The 16,477-nt window shown below is 37.0% G+C and overlaps 1 protein-coding gene across 33 annotated transcripts in view; it reads right to left on the minus strand.

Annotated features, from left to right (window-relative positions):
* The window catches only part of Add3 (adducin 3), a 127,544-nt gene that overhangs the window by 42,745 nt on the left and 68,322 nt on the right, over positions 1 to 16,477 (minus strand). The window contains exon 1 of one of the 33 annotated variants that reach the window (XM_087185314.1): positions 12,549 to 12,676. The exons of 30 other annotated variants lie outside the window; for them this stretch is intronic. The gene's annotated coding sequence lies outside the window, so the exon portion shown is untranslated. Of the gene's footprint in view, positions 1 to 7,828; positions 7,951 to 11,990; positions 12,014 to 12,548; positions 12,677 to 16,477 lie in introns of those variants that run through there. 2 more of the 33 variants (XM_087185339.1, XM_087185315.1) reach the window with 2 other exon arrangements.

Here is a 16,477-nt window from a genome sequence, read left to right on the forward strand (position 1 = left end):
ATCTCAGTAAACTTATTCCAAATTGAGTATCAGAATACAAGTAATATAGGAAACCTAACTCCTCAAATTTCACTCTTGCATCTATCTCTTAAACTGCAACTGAATTTTTATTTATTTGGTTTTTTGGTACCGGGGACTGAACTCGAGACCTTGTGCTTGTGAGGCAGGCGCGGTGCCACTGAGCCAAATCCCCAGCAGCAGTTGAATTTTTAACTGAAGAATTGTAGTTCTTCAGTCTGAAGAAATATAAAACAGTCCTAGAAACGTATTATTAGAAATGACTGAGTTTGTAAAATAAAACATTTACCCAGAAGGCTAATTTAGAAAATTTATTTTTTATTAGTATGTACATGTTCGTGATACACAATGAATATATCATCATGGGGAGGTGGTACATATTAGAAAATTGATTTGTTACTGTGGACTTTCCTTCTAGGTTCATTCCTAATGTGGTCATTGTGATCAGTGGGAGTGGGGGAAGGCTGGAAGGACACCATAAAGAGATAAGAGTTCCTTATTTTATAAGTTGGGGGAAAATACAAAATATATTAAAGTACACAGGGTAAGACTAAGCCCTAAGAGTTCACTTTGTTTTGTTTTTTGTTTTTGGTACCAGGGATCGAACTCAGGACTTTGCGCTTGCGAGGCAGGCGCTAGAACCACTGAGCTAAATCCCCGGCCCCTAAGAGTTCACTTTGATCTAATATTTCAGATAAAGATTTTTGGCTTTCAGAGCTATAATTTATAAAATGTAGTATGGGTGCAAAAGTCAACCCAAAAGCTATACACTGTTATTGCAAAGGAGGAGGGGTTCTTATCGTGATATTCTAGCTGGTAAGACAGTTTCAAGATAATCACTTTATCTGCTATCTTTTTGGAAATGCTAATACTGAGACATAAAAATGTAACTTACTAAGAACAGGAAATGGTATTTGAAAATTACTTTCAAAGGTACTTTTTAGTTATAATCTGTCACTTTAGAAATCTGTTTAGTTTTATGTGGAAGTCCACAAAAAGAGATGTTTATTAACCTCAGAAATTCATTATAAAAGCAATTTTTAAAAAAAAAATTGGCTTTTTCTAATGAATTATTTATTATTATTATTATTATGTAGTATACAGACAGACCCTGACTTAAGATGGTTACTTAAAATTTTTTAACTTTATAATCGTGTTCAGTAGTTTAGGTTTATTATGTGTATTTTTAATTTCTGATGGGTTTTGGGGAAGTAACTCCATTATAAACTGAGAAGCATCTGTACTGAGATGGGTTAGTGTCTCCCTCCAAGATTCACGTCCCCAGAACCGGAGAATATGACCTTATTTGAAAATACGATTTTTGTAGATCAAACTGAAATGAAGTCATACTGGATTGGTGTGGACCCTAAATCACAAAACTAGTGTCTCTAAAGTGAGAGAGATTTGATCACAGAGAAGACACCGGTGGGAAAAGGGCATGCAATGACAGAGGCAGAGACTGGCCAGTAAAGCTGCAGGCCCAGAACACCAGATTGCTGGCAACCTCTAGAGGCTGGGAGAGAGGGATGGCATAGATTTCTCCTGGAAGGACCAACCTGCTGACATCTTAATTTTGGACCTCTGGCCTCTAGAAGTATAAAAGAATAAATCTGTGCTGTTTTCAGTTACCCAGTTTGTAGAACTTTGTTATGGAAACCTTAGGAAACTATACTTTTCCACTAGATTTCGCATCTTACTATTTTAGGAAACATTTTACTATTATAACAGTGTGCATAGATAGCACACCTGTTCAGAGTCAAAGTTAGATCCCTAGAAAAATCATCATCATAGTAATCATCTGATGTTTGACTTTCACTTTAATCAGTAAGAGACAAAGTGTTGCTGAACTGTTCATCTCTGAGCCCTCCACTCACTCAGGCAGGCTAAGTCCCTTGCCTTTTTCTATGTCAAGTAACTCCAGATGCTTTCACAAGTGAAGTGCTATGCCTGAGCCCTATTTCCAAGGTCTCAGTCTTGGACCTATCAGCTGTCACTGTTTCTCGAGGTCAACTGAAGGCTCACACAGTGGCTTACAGTAAGTAGATCTCTGACACCATGCAGACTTCCCTGGTTAATGCTCCTCTATGTGGACTTTCAGCAGTCATCACCCACTGCCCAAAACCCCTATCTCTGCTCTGCTACATGCCAGGATTTGACAGCTACTGTAGAACATACCACATACTGACTGTTCACACGTCTGCTCTCTTTAGTTGCTTGTTGTGGGGAATCTTCCCTGCTCTCAAGAGTTCCAAATCTTTGTTTAGACAGCCCAAAGCCATTACAGACACCAGCCTTAATGGTTTAGCTTATGTTTTTTTTTTTTAACTACGCTGTATTAGAATAAATGTTTCTATGTGATGAGAGGGGAAATGATAAGTAAAGTAACATTTCTTACGTATCTACTCTTATCTGAAGGATGTAGCATGTTTTAACTCTCTCCTCACAATAACCCGGAAAAGTAGGTGCTATTATGTCAATTTACAGATGAGGAAACAAGCAGAGAAGTTACTTGTCCAGGGTCACACTCATCGAAGAACCGTGTGTTGAGCTGAGGTATAAGTTCAAGCAGCCTAGCTCAGCAGCCTGAGCACTTATTTACCGGCTGCTGTATCTCTGATCTGCCTACACCTTGGTGATGTTCCAAACTTTCAGTCAGTTCAAATTTAAATGTGTTAAGATCCTTTGGTAAATCCTTCTATCTCCTCTACCCTAGCTTCAAATCTAAATCTCCACCTCTAATGTAAACTCTTACACAATATATATATTTCCATAGATTGGATTTTCTTTCTTTTTTTTTTTTTTTGGTACTGGGATCAAACTTAGGTCCTTGCGCTTGTGCAGCAGGTGGCGAAACCACTGAGCTAAATCCCCGGCCCAGACTGGATTTTCTTAAAATGCAGTTTGCCTGAACATACAAGCATGAAGCCTAGGGTTTGGCACTCAGGAATGTGACAATCAAATCAATTTTTAAAAATCCCCATCCTTCACCAAATTCAATCTTCCACAAAATGTAATCTAAACTACAATGATAACTGTGAGCTTTAAAGGGGCAGTGGGCCCTTTTGGTCCTGCGATCTAGAGTATATATGCTCCATTATTTCACCCAGAACCATGGTGTACATTAAGCACAGTACAAGCTTATTTATTCTTTTATAGAGATCAAGGCTGTTTTCTAATAAGAAAATAAAAGTTAGCTTTGAAAAGAAGAGCCTTGATGTCATGAATAAAAACTGTGAAAACTTGTGCATACAATTTGGTGCTTTATGGCCCTAATTAATTCACATGAAACAGGACTGAGATTCTTTTTCTGACATGAAGAGATAGGGAGACCAGAGACAATGAGACACTAAAATGACAGCTATAGCTGGTCCAGGTGGACCACATCTGTAATCTCGGCACGTGGGAGGCTGAGGCAGGAGATCATTGGTGTTTGAGGCCAGCCTGGGCTACACAGTGAGTTCAAGGCCAACCCGAATTAGAGCAAGACCCTGTTTCCAAAAAACCTTTAAAAAAAAAAAAAGAAACAAAAAGCTAAATTTCCAACCAATGGCTGCGAACTCAACTCTTATTAAAAGATGATCCAAAAAGTCTAATATCAAACTCAAGAAAAACCATTACACTAATTCATTATTTAACTTATGGAGGAAAGTTTATCTAAAAAAACCCAACAGAAATGCAGATTTTAAAAGGATGAAGACAGGTTAGGGTAGGCCCTGGGTTCAACCCCCAGCACCACAAAAAAGTGATGCAAAATTTCTGTATCTTTGTAAAGATAATGAGAAACAAAGCAACACATAATTAATTCTTCCAAGAAATACTATCTTACCTGATATTACCTAATTAAAACCAAAAGAGAAATAAAAATCCCTGAAATTTAAAGATTTGGATGTAAGATATTATATCTTGTTCTATCATGTCATTTCTCCATATGAAGGAACAGGTCCTAAGAGGGACTGTAACTTTCCTTAGTATCTTTCATATTATCTAAATACACCGAATGTGTGTAGAATGTAGAACTTATGATCTGTCAATGTAAGAAAGATCTAAAACATGAACTGCATTAAAAAAACTCTATTAAAGAAGATAATTTCAGAAGCTTCTATATAGTAAATAAAATGTTAACTTCCTTGGGAAAAAAGTCACTTATTGACTCAAATTTCTGTTTCTTGACTTTAAGGGGTTTGTAGGTATGTATTCAAGGTTAACACACAAAACGGATTTTTGGGGGATGTTACTTTCTATATTAAAGCAATTTGTAACTTTTTTTAAATAATGAGAATGCTTTTCTTTCAAGCTTTCATGGTAATTCACTAGAGAATAAACTTTATGACTCAGCTTTTTGTGCCCACTCACATATGCCTGAAGGGTCCGCTTAAGCTGCTTGCTATATTTTACATTCAGGCTTGAAGTAGGATTCTTGTTTTTCTGAGGCTCACAAAGACTAGACTCAGAGCTTAGCTCTATAGTCCCTATTTAGCCAGACTTAAAGCCTATATCAAATACCTTATTGTCAAATAAAAAGCTATCTTCATGGAGCTTAGTAACTTAAGTAGCTCTCCAGAGTATGGTAAATATTTTGTGTCTATGCTTGATCTCTATTGTCAAGGAATGGCTCTATCATGTTTTAAAGGGCTGCAAAATGTTATTTTAAGCATCTAAAAGGTAGTATGAGTACTACAACTCTTGGGGTTCTTGGTTGCAACTAAGAAACAGAAAGCCACCTACTATAATTTTCCAAATAACATATTTCCTTAGCCCCTTGCCCAAGGGAGGCCAAAGCATCTGGAGTCACATCTTTAAGAAAATACTTAGGAACCAGCTTGGGGCCTTCTAAGTTACAGGCCCTGAAAAAAAAATAGAAAAGGCTTCAGGACAATCCTCCCTACATTTAGAGGAAAACAGCTCTTTCAAATGAAAGCCATTTCCCTGACTGTTAGTTTCTTACACATTTGGTCTAGTTTTCTTTCTCTCTTCCATCCATCCAAGTATTAGTTCACACCTCGAGGTCTTATTCAAAAGCCGAATCCTTCCATGATGACGTTCCCCAATCTCCTCTGCCAGAATCAGCCTCCTCTATCTCAGCGCTCCTAAAGCACTTTGTCGAAGTCTGCATGGCCTTTAAATTATTTATGTCTGTCTGCTCTTAGTAACTGGGTCAACATCTTAGTCTTTTTAAAAAAACTGTCCACTGAGTTACTCAGTAGGGCCATTGACTCACAGCAGTACATTCTCTTTGTCTTAGAATAAAACAGGGCAGAGAATCTAGAGTAAACTTTTAAAAATTGGGGTATTCATGGCTTGATCAAAGGTACCAAACATGGGCGAGGTAATGAACATTGTGTGACCTACATTTGAAATATCTTACGGGAACCAAAAGGTAATTAGAATAGAAGTGTAAAGGTATAAAAAAGCACTTTAAAAAAAAAATCTGTACTTTTTGCCATGTTGTAAGACTGGGTACAAATAATGCTACAAAAATATTACCTTCAAAAAACTAAATGTAACCCAACCCAATCCAACCCATTATTGAGCCAACCAGCAAACATTAAATCAGCCATCAGGCAAAGAATAAACAAATACAAAGTTTTGGTCTGGGTCCTGCCCTCAAATTATTTTTTAGTTTAATCATGGAGAGAACCAAAACATGTCCATGTGGAAAAGTTAACTATAGTGAAAGCCAGTTTAAGACAGTTGCGAAGCGAAAGATTATAACATATCCAGTATTTTGAGGATTGTTGATGAAAAGAATTTAGAATTGAGGTTGTAAAGGAATATCTTTAGCGAAGAGGTTAAGATCTGAATTTCTTCTCATACAAAGTGAGAAGGTTTTTTTTTTTTTTGGTACTGGGTATTGAACTCAGGACCTTGCGCTTGTGAGGCAGGCAGCAGAACCACTGAGCTAAAGCCCCAGCCCCAAAGTGAGAAGGTTTAATCAGATGACTTCTATGTTGCCTTCCTGCTCTAATACTCTAAAGCTGTATATTATAGTTTAGAAAAGGGTTTGAAGGTTTTAAAGGAAAATTCCAGTTGAAACTTTTTTCTTTACACTAGTTTCATGGTTTGGCTCCCAAAGTTCAAAACGGCCTTTTAAATGGACATTTTTCATACCCAAAACATGTGTTTGAAATAATTCATTCTTATTTCTCTATGCACAGGAAGTTAGTAAACCTAAAAAAGTCCATCCCTATTATTAAGGCACTTTTTTTCTTCTCTGTTCTTACTGTCATAACTTTTGTGTCCAACAGTTACTGATGGTCCAATGTATCCTGTAGCCCAGACAAAGCTTTTTTTTTTTTAAGAATAATCCTCAAAACAATGCAAATATTGGCTTAGTTATGATACTTGTTGTTCTAAAATGTTAATAGCCTATTGTTCACTGTGGTTGTCTCAACCAGATAATACATTGAAAGTCAGCATTTCCTGACAGGAAGTGAATTCCCACTCAGTGTCACAGGACTCTAGCCAAATGCTGAGTTCCAGAAGAGAAAGAGTAGTCCCTTCTGGTAATTCATAACAGGCCAGAGCAATGAGAGGCTTTCGCCCCTTTCCCTTCCTCCCTTCTCTCTCTCCTATCTCCACCCAAGCTGTTTCAGCTGAAACTATTATCTATTTGCCTGATGTTGCTATCACAAGACTGTTTTCCTAAAATGGCTTCAAACATTTTAGACAAAGTTTGTCCAACATCCTGTAGACAGTAGTATTCTGTATATTCCTAATTATGGAGAATTTCCTTAGTAGTAAACGCCACAATAGATGGGTAATTTGACAAAGATGCTATGGGATATGTCATAAGATCACAGGTTCAGGGCCAGGGATTTAGCTCAGTGGTTCCACCACCTGCCTCGCAAGCACAAGGTCCTGAGTTTGATCTCCGGTACCAAAAAAAAAGATCACAGGTTCAAGCCTAGTTTGGTCAACTTAGCAGCTTAGTGAGACCCTGTCTCAAAAATGTAAAAAAATTAAGAAGGGGGGGAAGTGGGGGTGGAACTCAGTGTGACGGTCCATACATACACACACACACACACACACACACACACACACACACACACACACTTCAATAAAAATAAGGCATAGCGGGACCATTTTCAGTTTACTACAAGCAACTGTTCAACAGGCATCATATAAAGTACAATAATTACAACAGGCTTTCATAGCTCACATGTTTTCAGTAGACTAAAACTTAGGTTCAAGTAATTAGTCCACATATCACAACATGTTTAGTTCATTTAGAATGTGATTAGTAAGAATTATTACTACCAGATCCACATACAGAAGAGCATGCCTCCACAGTAAATGCCCTCGCAAGACACTAGGACCCCTTTTTAAGCACTGAAAATACACTGCTTTCATTCATTTTCAGAGTCAAATTTAAAGAATTTTCTTTGTTCAAGTTCTACTTAAAAGTAGATATTAGAAAATTGCAACAACAGAAGAAATAGGAATAGGAATAGCTGTCGTCTTAGGAGATCAGCAAGATGGTCTCAGTCCCCAGGTACTTTCATCATTTAATGAAGTGGTCGGCTATGAGAAGAACTTCAATACATTCTTCCAAATGGAACCATATGTCAGACAACTTACATGAATTAACATGGAATACCAGTAATACAATTACCTTCACAAAAGTATCCTTATTTAAGGTGTATAGGGCTGGGGATTTAGCTCAGTGGTTCCGCCTCCTGTCTTGAAAGCGCAAGGTCCTGAGTTTGATCCCTGGTACCCCCCCCCCCAAAAAAAAGGGAAATAAGGTATATAAAACTTTCTGCCAAGAAGCCAGGGGAACCAGTACACAAATATATATAGATTTCTCTACCTCCAAGCCAAGAAGATGTCTTTATCTTCCAGCTGTAACTGCAGAAATCAAACCATGAAGTTCTTACTCCATTTTGCTTTTACAACAGCTGTCATTTGACTTTGAGAGTTAAAATTAAGAAACAACCTAACATCTTATGTATTATGCTGCAAAAAATTCCTGCTTTTGTTACTTTATAACTTTGCTGTGACTTCGTAACACTGCTGACTGGGCAGCAGGGTACAGTTTAATTCTAAGGTTGCTTCCTCAGCAGGTAATCAGAAAATTTTAGTAACAGTTCAGTAAAACAAGGAGATAGAGGCTAGAATGTGAAAACAATTCCAACAAAAAAAAGCTAAAGCCAAATTTCAAAGCCCTAGGATTAGCTCTGAATGGCTGAATTTATTGACAATTATAAGGACCAAAAAAAAAGTTTTTTTTTTTTGAGACAGGGTCTCGCTATGTAGTTCAGGCTGTCCTTGAATTCACTATGTAGTCCAGGCTGGCCTCGAACTTGCAGAGATTCTCCTGCCCCAGTTTCCCAAGTGCTGGGATTACAGGCGTGCACTACCATGCCCAACAGGATCGATTTTAGACACAAACATTACCTTCTTCAAAACCTTCAACTAACTACTCAAGTTTGATAAAAATAAATAAATAATTTGCTTTTCCTTTTGGAATGAATTTTATACTTTAATAGTGTGTGTTTGCAGTACCTAAATGTTTACATTCCTCGTGTGGAGTTGGTGTGGAGTTGGTGCACGTACACATCTTCATTCCTTTTTTCATCTCCTTCCCTCCTCTCCTCCTTTCCCCTCCCTCCATCTCTTGATGCTCTTCCTGTTTGAGAAAGATCCATCTCCCTACTTCTCATTGTCTACCATTTGTTTTGCTCTTTATTTATAATTTGGGTTTCTAATATTAGAGAAACCAATGCATTAAGCTTGCGTGTCTGATTTGTTTCACTTAACTTTCTGGTCTCCAGGTACATCCATTTTCCTACAAATGATTCAAGTTTATCTTTCAGTTGTGTGTAAATACTAAATTTCCTTTATTCATCTGTTAATGGCTTTTTTTTTTGTACCAGGGATTGAACTCAGGACCTTGTGCTTGCCAGGCAGGCAGCAGAACCACTGAGCTAAATCCCCAGCCCTATTCATCTGTTAATGGACGTATAGATGCTTCCAAGATTTAGCTAACAGTCTTTTTTTGTCTATGACTTATACTCTGAGAATATCAATCTTTTAAGATTATGATACACAGTGTACTGTACTGTTATTCTGTTTTATTTTTTCATAGAAGTGGATTTTTTGTATTTTATTAATATCTACTTATATTACATTAAAATAAAAAAGATTTAGCTATTGTGAAGGGTGCTGCTATAAACATTGAGTATACACTTGAAATTTTTTTTTTTGGTACTGGGGGTCGAACTCAAGACCTTGTGCTTTCGAGGCAGGCAGTGAAACCACTGAGCTAAATCCCTGGCTCAAAATTGATTTCTTTTAAGGAAAGGATACTCTTTATAAAAAATACAGAAGAATATTCAACTTCTTCTTTTCTACATTCTTAAATTTCCAAATAGCTTAGGCCAGATGGCAAGTCAAATTATAGGCCACACAATATATACAAAAGATGTTCTTGGGCTGGGGATTTAGCTCAGTGGTTCTACCACCTGCCTCACAAGCAGAAGGACCCGAGTTCGTTCCCCGGTACCAAAAAAAAAAGATGTTCTTGATTTAACAGAAATTTCATACAACTTGGGTTATATAGGTTCAATCAATATTTGAACAAAAGTATTATGTAAAAATTAAATTGTAAGGAACACTGAAACTCCTGTATCCCAACCTCTCGTGTTATAGATGGTAAAACTGAGGATCAAAGGGAATAGATGTCCTGTCCACTATCCCATAATCTCACTCTCAAGTTACTTGACTTTTAACCCAAAATTCAGTTTTGTGCTGAGAAATTATTCCTTTCTAGGACATTTCAGGCCATGAGTGGTGGGGACAGGTGGGGCCTCCCACTGATGTCCTAATCAAATGAAGAGGAGGGGGTGAGGGTTTTCCATTTCCATATAACACTGTCATCCCTTCATTACAGCCTCCGGGTTCCGTCCCAAAATGGAGGCAGAAGATAGATGATAGCAAAAGTATAACAGATAGGGGTGGGGATTCAGCTCAGTGGTTCTGCTGCCTACCTCGAAAGCGCAAGGTTCCTGATTTCAATCCCTGGTACCCAAAAAAACCCTATCAGATAGAAGGGGTATGAGAATCAACTTGAAAATAATCTAGATATTCACCAAAAGAGTAATGATCAACTTACAGTACACAGCATATACTAAAGAGCCATACAGAACTATAATTTCTTTGTAAAAGAATGTGCTAAATACACAATGATATGTATTGCTTACTTTTCTATGGACTTTTTAAAAGGCATTCAAGTACACACACACACACATGAGCATGCATGTGCATGCGCTTATAGAAAATTTCTGGAAAAACAGAGAAGGGGTGAAGTTATTAGGGCAGGAAAGAGTTTGTCATACATCTTTTTGCACTGTTTGATCTTTTTACCATATGCTTTTTAGGTTATGAAATTAATACTTTCTTAAAAAGTATAAAAGAGAAGGGATTTTCTGTAGAGCACTGGGAAAGGGCTCTCTGGTGAGGAAGATACAGAAGGGTTACCTGTGGCAATATGAAACTCTAGTACATCTAATCTGGATGACACATTCTATCTGATTCTTCAGAGAAGAACTAGATTCTGGCCCTTTTTATGTCATGGCATTAGTTTTCATGAATAGGGTATGCATAAATAAAAGAAAATATGTATAGCACACTGGAGCAAACAGGAATGGCCTTGGGAGCAGCTATATCAGGGCTTGGTAAAAATATTCACTCCATTTTCTTTACACTATTTAATTATGACCAGAAAAACTAAGATTATTATTAGAGACATTAGTTACTGACTTTCTATAAAAGTTTCAAATAAAAATTCGTTTACAGGATCATCTAATTTCAGTGTTTAACAGCAGACTAGTATATAAATTTTGCTTTAGTACAACTATAAAAGTCTTAAGCTATATTCTCCTCTAGAGTTCAAAGGGACAGCATAGATCACCTAGCTCAGTGGTTTGAAATCAACATTTTTTTAAACAAAAGAAAACAAAAACAGCAGATTGTTTTTTGTGTTGTAAGGGAAATCTACTTCTTAGATTAAAGTGGCACATGTGTCCATATATGTGTATTAAGTCATGATGTAAATAAAATATATTGGAAAAAAGTCTGAAAGCCACTTAACCAAGATTACATATAGCAAATATAAACCAAGTACAGGCATGTTCAAGGAAATGTCCACATCACACTGTGGACAAGGCTGGCCCAGTTTCAACTTGAAAACTCATGTTATTGTTGAGGTGATTTATAGCTACATCTACTCCTTAGATATTAAAAAGTAAAGGTCCAAAATTCCTGACATACACAAATTATTTAAAGCTTTGGTTTTCATGTCATTTGAGAACATCTAAACACATTTTTCTCAATTTGAACACATACCCTTTAAGGTTTCTGGAATAAGCATGTGTCTTTAAAAAAAAATTAGGATAGTCTATGCTGGAAAAAGATCTTAGCTAACCTAAAGTCCTAATTTTATAGGTGAAAAAACTAAAGTGCAAACAAGTAAATGTGTAAACAGGCTTGTGGTTTCTTCTGTGATAGTAGGTTTTTATTTATTTTTACCTCCTTGTGAAGTTAGAGAATAGCTAAATACAATTGCAATCATGCTATGAAGAGGAAAGCTGAAGAAAGGAAATATCAGGAAGTCTAAGACCAAAAAGAATGACACAATATCACCCCTGCAAGCATTACAGAAAGCTTCCATTTTTAACATTCAACTTTGATTTCAACTGAGGCAGATTGTTAAACTTGCTTGCACCAAACGGGTGTGTCTTCCCCCAAAAAGTGCACGATGAACACAACCACAGGCAGACAACAGTCAACACAGACATCACAGTGCACAGCCTCTTTCAGCATGCTCACTCTGGTCAGTGCATCACTGAACACTTTACAGAACCCCAGTATATGGGGGCGGGGGAGTCAGATAGACCGCGCTGCAAAGAAAAAAACCCCTGCTGAACATGGACTTCATTGAACAACAATCATTCTCCTATAGTTCAACTTACCATTCACATCACAAACTCTAGAAAGAACACAGAGGCACGGAACTGCAGAGGCACGGAACAGAACTTTGGGCTGCAGCCTGCCCCAACTCTTCTGACAAATACCCAACAGCAACAGGACAAAGCATCATTATGACAGAAATAAAGGCTCTTTAGATACTGCCTTTTTTTAATTCAATGAACCCACTCTTACACACAAAGTTCATGCCACGATGTCTCGAAAGGCAGTATTGCCAGATTATGCTGTAAAGAACTCCAATAAATTCAGTACAAAACACTTTTATGTTAAAAAGCACATTTGGGTGACCACTAGTATTTTCATTTAAACAGTCAATGTCATCCTCAAAAGTTAAAAACAGTAACTATTCAGTAACTGCTTTTTAAAAACAAAGCAGACAAACGAACTAAAAGAAAAATAATTAGTTGAGTGATAAAACCACAGGTTCCTCCCAAAGAATACTGCATATTACTAGCAGCTGGACAAAATTAACCATCTATCTTATCTATGCTTTCCTCTAAACTGTGAGTTATCAGTATTACAATAGATAATCCTTTACTTACAAAAAAAATAAAGCTGCTGTATGTTTCTTAAGCTGGTTTTCGTGTGGCAATTCTGATGCAATGCTGTCCGAAAAATGAACTTTGTTTTAAAGAGCAAGATATCCACCCTCTGCGGTTAGAGTAAGGGTGGAGCCCACTCTGGGGGAAACAACACACCCAGGCAGATTTCAGTGAGAGCAAACTGCACATTAATATTGCTACAACATTTTTCAGGGCCCCAGGATAAAAATTAATTGGTTAATCCTCAAAGAAACAGGGGAAAAGTTCATGTTTGTAGATCAGCTTTCCTGTCTTGGAGTGAACTACATATTCTTGCGTGTGTGTGTGTGCGCGTGTGTGTATGCACAAAGAGGTAAAATGCAAGCTAGATCACACTGCTCCACTGGCAGAATGTTAGGTGGAAGTGTACTACTATAAAGGAAGTCCAACCACGCCGACTTCTAAGTTTAGCAACAGCAATTTTTACATATCTTAAGGAGTCAGAAACATTGCTCATTGTAGAACATTCCTCTGGCCTGACCTGAACATCAACACAAATCACCTACTCTCTTTTCTCACCAACATTCTACTTCTCCTGGCAACCCAGAAGCAAGAAAAGCATTTTATTGCCAATTAGCAAAAGGTGCCTTCAAAAATAAAGGATGAGGGGCCAGGGATTTAGCTCAGTGTTTCTGGCACCTGCCTCGCAAGCGCAAGGTTTGGAGTTCGATCCCCAGTACCAAAAACAAACAAACAAAAAAGGATGTAATTTGTGGACTTGCTTTGGTAGGACATTAAAATGTACACATACAAGAGGAAATTATTTTGATGAAAATCACTAATATGTATACTATAAAATATTATAATTATTCACTTTCAAATAATTTCATAAGAATTTTAATTTATAAAAATCTCCATGACTTTTTCCAAATAAGATATTCCATAAGATATCTGTCACATACATATGATACTATCTTAAAATCTTTGTGCTTAAAATGTCAGTATTGAAACCATGATCAAGTATCTGCTAGTCATTCAAAATGTTTTTAACTGTTTTCTGTATAAGCACATTGTTATTTTTTCACTGAATTCTTTTTGTCATGAAGTACTGTTTTTTAAATAAAATATCTAAATATGTAAAAATAAACTATAATTGTTTACACAGAATTTAAAACAAACAATGGAAAATACTTTTGAGAAGACCAGGAAAATGCTATTTATAATGATGCACACTGTCACATTGCCCTCACCAACAGCTACTCTTTCATACTGAAAGAATAAATTAATCCAGAGCACTAGACATTTCACTATTTTGAGAGATAGCCTAGAACATATTCTCTTAGGATCCAGGAAGGGGGTGCTGATTGATCTAGCCTTTGTTAGATTATGAGGTCACTCTTACCCTATGATAAATTAACCATTTCAAAATACTCCTCTCATAGTCTAAGTGCCTGGGTTCTTCCTCCAACCATCCACATAATCATAAATCACCTGCTGCCATTTGTTCTTCCTCATCTCAGCCCCAAAATACAAAACTCAAAGGGACCAGCTGGATATTTATTAGAAGAATCTCATCCTGATACTTTTTGGATTTGCACTGCTGGAAATGTCTGTTTTCAAGTCAAACTTCACTTTCACAGCTGCAAAGGAAATGACAAGAAAAGAAAAACACAGCCAATATATATCAGCAATTAATTCCATCCACAACTGCCCAGCTGTTTATGCATGGAAGAATCAGTTTGTTTCCTTTTGGGGCTTTCACCACTGAAAATTGATACTGCACATTCAGAGACACAAGCTGTTTGTAACATGTCAGGAATGTGCACAAGATCACAGAGTTGAAGAGACAAAATGAAATCCAGATCCAGTTTTCTTAGGACTTGCCAGTACTATTTCATAGCTTAAAAAAACTCATAAAAACACTGCAATCACAGAAAGAGAGAAAGAGAAATATATGAAAAAAATGTTCTCCCTTCTGAGTATCACCCTTCCAATACAGAGGAAAACCTGCCAATGACATCAGCTTTAGTATCACAAAGAGATACTCTTATGTATTGGCATAGACAAGGTGTGACATTCTTAGGGATCCACATGCCCCCAGTATGTTAAATCCAGTCAATACTTTTTTAACTATGTAGCTGCTTGCCCAATGTGCAGTCCCTTAAAAAAAACCCACCTTACAAATGCAAGAGTTGTTGGGAACCAATGCTTTCACCACAGTCATGCAGTAAAACAACTTTTTCTTGGTTGGTCCAGGCATTATCTGGCACATACATGCACCTGCCTGTTTCAGGGATTTATATATATATTTACGGATCCAATCTTGTAGGGTAACTTTTCAATTTTATTTTATTTTATTTTTAATATTTTATTGGTACATTTTAGGTATAGAATATACTGACATTCATCATTGGAAATTTGCACCTTTACAAAATCTCTCTTCGTTCTTATTTTTTCCCCCTTCCCCTGCCCTCCCTTCAACCCCTCCACCCCTCCCTATTTACAAAGACTTTGTTTCCATCTTTTCATTTTCTCATATTAACTCCATTCCCTTCTTTCCTTTCCCCTACTCCTCCCACTTCCCCTTCCCCTTTGCCCCTTTTCTTCCTATTTCACATTATCTATTACACTTTTTAGTCCTTATTTACACTTTCAGTTTCTCACACTAGAGAAACTATTCAGTATTTACACGTGTGTCCTATTTATTTCACTTAAGAGTATCGCCTCAATGTGCATCCATTTAGCTATAAATGTCTCTAACTTCTCATTTTTTATGGCCAAGTAGTACTCCATTTTATAAAAGAACCACATCTTCTTTATCCAGTCTCCAGTTGATGGGCAATTGGGCTGCTTCCAACTTTTAGCTATTACAAATTGTGCTGCTATGAACATGGGAGCACATATATCACTGTGGTATGATTCTTTTAATTCTTTGGGGAAGATATCCAGCAAGGGAATAGCTGGGTCAAATGGGACTTCCAGTCCTAGTTCTTTGAGGTATCTCCATACTGATTTCCACAGTGGTTGTACCAGTTGTAGGATAACGTTTGAACAATCAAATTTCTCCTTCTCTCCCCTGGTCAGTTAAATAAAAACATTCTCTTACTAAGTGAGAGAGGTATAACAACGAAAATATTCAAGGAACCATAAAAATTAAGAAATAGTCTACACCTCCCTTTCTCCCTGCTTTCCAATTCCAATTTTATTTCAAATATGTTTCATTTAAATCTTGTAAAATGTCACGTGCTATACTGCTTTTTTCAGTATGTAAAATAACTTGCATTTTAGGTACATAAAATAACTCGTGATTAGTTACTGTAAGGAAAGTTATGGAAAAGAGATGACATTTTCAGAACACAATAATACAGAGCATATTTTAGCTTTTTTACTGTTTTGGACTTTCTATTAAACAGCATAATAGGTATCCCCATGATTGAATTCATCATCCTAAGGACCTTCCTCTTTTCTCTGTTTTTTTTGGTACTGGGATCAAACTCAGGACCTTGCACTTGCCAGGCAGGCATGGCACCAGTGAACTACATTCCTAGCCCTCTCTGGTTTTGTTTTTTGAGACAGGATCTTGCTATGTAGTTCAGGCTGGCCTTGAACTTGTGATGATCCTCCTGCCTCAGCTTCCCAAGTGCTGGGATTACAGGGGTGTACCACCAGGCCTGCCAATCCCCTCTCTCTTTGCTCTCCAATTAGTATTAGCTGCACAAGAGTTCATATACTTCTAAGCCTATACATTCTCAAATAACAAAGTTAGACAATTATTCTGGGCAACCTAAGGATTATCCAATGAAGAAAAAAGATAAGCTATCTATTCCAAATAAAGTATAAGCATGAGAGAGACATTCGATAGAACTCAAACTAGCATAAATGAGTTGTCCCCAATGAAAGTTCTATGAAGTTCATGAAATTAAAATCTGATAAAGAAATACATCTCAAAC

The sequence above is a fragment of the Heterocephalus glaber genome, unplaced genomic scaffold, assembly GCF_053883595.1.
Source record: "Heterocephalus glaber isolate CG9 unplaced genomic scaffold, H.glaber_assembly_v1.0 deba00001497, whole genome shotgun sequence".
NCBI lineage: Eukaryota > Metazoa > Chordata > Mammalia > Rodentia > Bathyergidae > Heterocephalus > Heterocephalus glaber.